The following is a 5,000-nucleotide window of genomic DNA, read 5'->3' on the forward strand; positions in this document are numbered from 1 at the left end:
CAACAAAAAACAAAACAAAAAAATCCGTTTTGAAAAAAACAAATTCGAAAAACAATCTTCAGATAAGTCGCCTTTACCAGAAGGTAATATCTTAAGGTTTTCATCATCATCATCATCATCATCATCTTCTTCTTCTTCTTCTACTGTAAAAAAATGCAAAATTTGAAGGATGAAAAAAATCTGAAAAATATCCAGGTAAGACACCTTTGCACAGTACAGCACCTCTGATAACTACAGTGTAATGTGAAGAGGTATTATATCTGACATAACATTGATTGTGCTTTGAAATACTGAATGTGTACATGCTTGTTGTTTCTGGTGTTGTTGTTGTTGTTGTTGTTGTTTTAACCTTGCGAAAAAAAAAAGAAAGAAAAAAAGAAAGAAAGAAAAGAAGTCTCCACTGTTCGAAAAAGTGAGGGTGAATTTAACAGACTTTGAAATGCTCAATCTATGCATTTCGTTTTTTGTTCATTTGTTTCCACATAAAACGTACCCCGAAAACATGAGTAAGAACACTAGCAAAACATTCCAACTGAACGTGTCACCAAAAAAAAACACATAAAAAAACACACACACACCCCCCCAAAAAAAAAAAAAAAAAAAAAAAAAGAAAAGCTCTTTCAGTTGCACATATGTGTAAATTCATGTTGAACGAGAAAATAACTTTGTTTGCAAGAAGAAGAATGAATGAATCATTAATGGGTAAAGAATTAGGCGCAGTAAAGGCCTTTTCACAATTCTACCCATTTAACGACACAAAACATAAAAATAAAGAACGACACAAAACATAGAAATAAAGAACGACACAAAACATAAAAATAAAGAAATGAAATGAAATGAAATATAATAATAAGAACGACGAATAAGAATGGTAAACAAAGACATGCGTACACATTCACGCCCACACACTCAAACACACATAAACACACACACGCACTTACTGTTCATTTGCTAGCACGATCACACATACATTCAATTTTTCATTCATCATGGCATGGTAGCTAGTGGACTGAGTACAAACAAGCATTTGCAAAAGACCGCGAGTAGGTTAATCAAAAGTATCGAACAGAAATATTCTTATGTTAGTTAAGACAGATATGGCTGGAATTTGACGACATGTCTTTGGAAGCATGTTCCATTCTATGCTTCCATTAAATGAGAGACTCATCTTAAATAAATCAATTTTAGGCTTTGGGACAATAGCTCTGTCTGATTTACGTTGGAACTGGAAACAAAATAATGATTTTAAATATTGTGGGCATGGGTTATGAACAATCTTATGCATAAGAATCAACGTGTTATATCCAATGAGTAGATGAACAGGTAATATTTGAAGTTCTTTGTACATATTGAAGAAGAACAAGAACAAGAACAAGAATTGAATCTTCACTAAAGAAATAAGCCCAAGGGGCGATTTAATAGATTTAGAAAATGTAATGAATACAATGGATGACGGGCGCAATCGCCGAGTGGTTAAAGCATTGGACTTTCAATCTGAGGGTCCCAGGTTCGAATCTTGATAATGGCACCTGATTGGTAAAGGGTGGAGATTTTTTCGATCTCCCATGTCAACATAATATGCAGACCTGCTTGTGCCTGAACACCCTTCGTGTGTATATGCCATACAGATGATTAAATACGCACGTTAAAGATCTTGTAATCCATGCCAGCGTTCGGTGGGTTCTGGAAACAAGAACATACTCAGCATGAACCCCCCACCCCCACCCCGAAAACGGAGTATGGCTGCCTAAATAAACAAAACAGTTATACACCTAAACTGTTAATGTCTATCTGAGTGTGTGTGCGTGCCTAAAAAATCTGATTGAATGACACATGAAACTAATGATGAGCGCCCAATGGCAGCCGTCAGTCGGCTCTACCCAGGTTGGAAGCCTGTCGTGAAAATGAACCCGTGTTTGTTTAGCGCTTACAGCTTAATCTCCGACCGAGGATAGGTGCTGTATAAGTATCCATATCATCATTCATTCATGCTGTATATATGAAGAAACTAATGTCATATCCCTTGTAACATGCCCTCATTGGCCGTTTCAGGTAGTTCTTTTTTCTTTCCTTTTTTTAAAATTTTTTTTTAACCCCATTACAGATTATATATATATAAAAGATTTTACTGTCATCTAAATCAAAGTTTTGGTTTTTCCTTTCTATATGTGATAGCATTAGCTTGGCTAGGGGCTTTAATTTTCATAAGAGATATTTAATTAAATACGCTGTGTCACAAACACAAGTTTCCGCTCACCCAAAGGCGTACAGCGACACTAGTTGTGGAGTGGTTGTCGTTGAACGTACGCTTAGCGTCAGTTGAAATCTTAACACTGACGAACGGTTAAACTCAAATCAAATATGCTTCTAACTGATTAAAGTGTATCAGTGTGTAAGCACAACAAATATAATATCACAGTAACGATACAGAGACTTGATTTAATAGATGTTTAGAGAATGGGCTTCGCATTCAAACCGGGAATGGCGTCACATTCTGCGCAAGCCGTTGGAGACCAGCGGTTAGCCGCGAAAAAGGCGTCTGCTATAGCTCAGTTTTTAGCTTGAGCTGTGAGTTGAACTACGGTTAGTAGCCAGCTGAGCACTTGGCTACATGTATAATGCTCTGTTGGTTTTTGAGAGACATGTTCTTAACAAAAGATATTAACCAGGTTTTTACTGTCAAGAATCTGTCTATCTATGTAATAAACTGCTACCACTTCTACTACTACTGCTACTACTGCTGCTACTGCTGCTGCTACTACTACTACTACTACTACTACTACTACTACTACTACTTCCACTTCCACTGATGATGATAAAAAGAAGGCTTATATTGCGCATCACCCTTATCGGATGGGGATAGACGCGCTCTATAACAGAATATACAGATTTGAATTAAATCAAGAATAAGCGGCATAAATGTAAGTACAAAACAACAACAACGAAATCACCACAGGTAACATCTCACACCAGTGGAGTGATGGCCTAGAGGTAACGCGTCTGCCTAGGAAGCGAGAGAATCTGAGCGCGCTGGTTCGAATCCCGGCAGAGTCGACAGTATTTTCTCCTCCTCCACTAGAACTTGAGTGGTAGTCTGGACGCTTAGTCATTCGGATGAGACGATAAACCGAGGTTCCGTGCGCAGCATGCACTTAGCGCACGTAAAAGAACCCATGGCAGCAAAAAGGTTGTCCCTGGCAAAATTCTGTTGAAAAATCCGCTTCGATAGGAAAACACACACACACACACAAACTGCACGCAGGAAAAAATACACAAAAAAATGGGTGGCGCTCTCAGTGTAGCAACGCGCTCTCCCTGGGGAGAGCAACCCGAATTTCACACAGAGAAATCAATTGTGACAAAAAAAACAATTAATACAATACAATCACATTCCGGCTCAAATCACAGCAAGACAAACACGTCCCATTGACCGTTGTCAAAAAATACACATAGAAACCAGTTATCATTATTTGAAAAAAAAAAAAACAACAACAAACAACAACAACAACAACAAACCCCACAAATACCATAAAATACATACAAATCAACATAAAGTGCGCATTCAGTGATCAGATGAGAGAGAGGGAGAGAGAGAGAGAGAGAGACAGACAGACAGACAGACAGATCTTCGTAACGATTTCTACACGTTTTCTAAATCTAATAACGTTATGTCTGGGAGCTTTGATCGACTCAAGACAGATTATGATCACAGCGATCAGGCGGCACTATATGTAAGATTTGATCAAAACGACGATAATTCTTTCGCTCCCAGACATTATATTATTATGTTTCGTTGGTTCAATGTGCTCGCGGCTACATCCCCCCCCCGCCCCCCGCCCCACCCCCACCCCCCCTATTTAGAACGTCCAGTATTCATAATTCTTATTATTCGTTATCAAGATCTGGGAGCAAAGTATGTCGTTTTGATCAAATCAAGACATGTTCTTATCACAATGACCAAGCATCACTAGAAAGATCTGATCAAATCAAGAGATAATAATTTCGCTCTAAGACATAAAATTAATAATTTTTTTTGGGCCAGTGTGCTTGAGGACACTTTCTTTAATTTAGACGTTGGAAGGTTATTAGATGATTATGTATTTTTTTATCGTTTAATTTCTGCATTTCGTAAACTTTGAACAACCTGTTGTGTGTATTGCAACAGCTGTCGTCACGTTCAGTTCAAAACATGTAATGCGCAGAGAAACGTGGCATGCACACACACACACACACACACACACACACACACACACACACACACACACACGCACACTTAACACCCACACCCACCCACCCACCCACACACACACACACACACACACACACACGCACACTTAACACCCACACCCACCCACCCACCCACCCACACACACACACACACACACACACACACACAAACTGTGATCGATATAATGAAATTGAATCCAAACACTCGTCTGTGTGAAAAGTACCCAAACCACCTTTTAGTGTTTACAGACGGATCAATGCTTGAAAATAAAGAGACAGGTGCAGCTTTTGTCACTCCTACACTTGAATTGAAAGGCCATGTTATCTTGGAAGTAAGCTATCTATATTTGTATTGCTTTTTATCACAACAGATTTCTCTGTGTGAAATTCGGGCTGCTCTCACCAGGGAGAGCGCGTCGCTATACTACAGCGCCACCCATTTTTTTGCATTTTTTCCTGCGTGCATTTTTTTTTGTTTTTCCTGTCGAAGTGGATTTTTCTACAGAATTTTGCCAGGAACAACCCTTTTGTTGCCGTGGGTTCTTTTACGTGCGCTAAGTGCATGCTGCACACGGGACCTCGGTTTATCGTCTCATCTGAATGACTAGCGTCCAGACTACCACTCAAGGTCTAGTGGAGGGGGAGAAAATATCGGCGGCTGAGCCGTGATTCGAACCAGCTGAATCAGTTGCTGTTATGCTTGCGTTAGAATATCTGATAAATCTCCCAGTAACTATACACCGAGTGGTTTTATTAATTGACTAAAGATCAGT

At 39.1% G+C, this 5,000-nt stretch overlaps 1 protein-coding gene across 1 annotated transcript in view; it reads left to right on the top strand.

The window, feature by feature from the left end:
- The window catches only part of LOC143302059 (coadhesin-like), a 28,317-nt gene that overhangs the window by 620 nt on the left and 22,697 nt on the right, over window positions 1-5,000 (top strand). The window lies entirely within an intron of this gene.

Source organism: Babylonia areolata, chromosome 28, assembly GCF_041734735.1.
Source record: "Babylonia areolata isolate BAREFJ2019XMU chromosome 28, ASM4173473v1, whole genome shotgun sequence".
In the NCBI taxonomy this organism is placed as follows: Eukaryota; Metazoa; Mollusca; class Gastropoda; order Neogastropoda; family Buccinidae; genus Babylonia; species Babylonia areolata.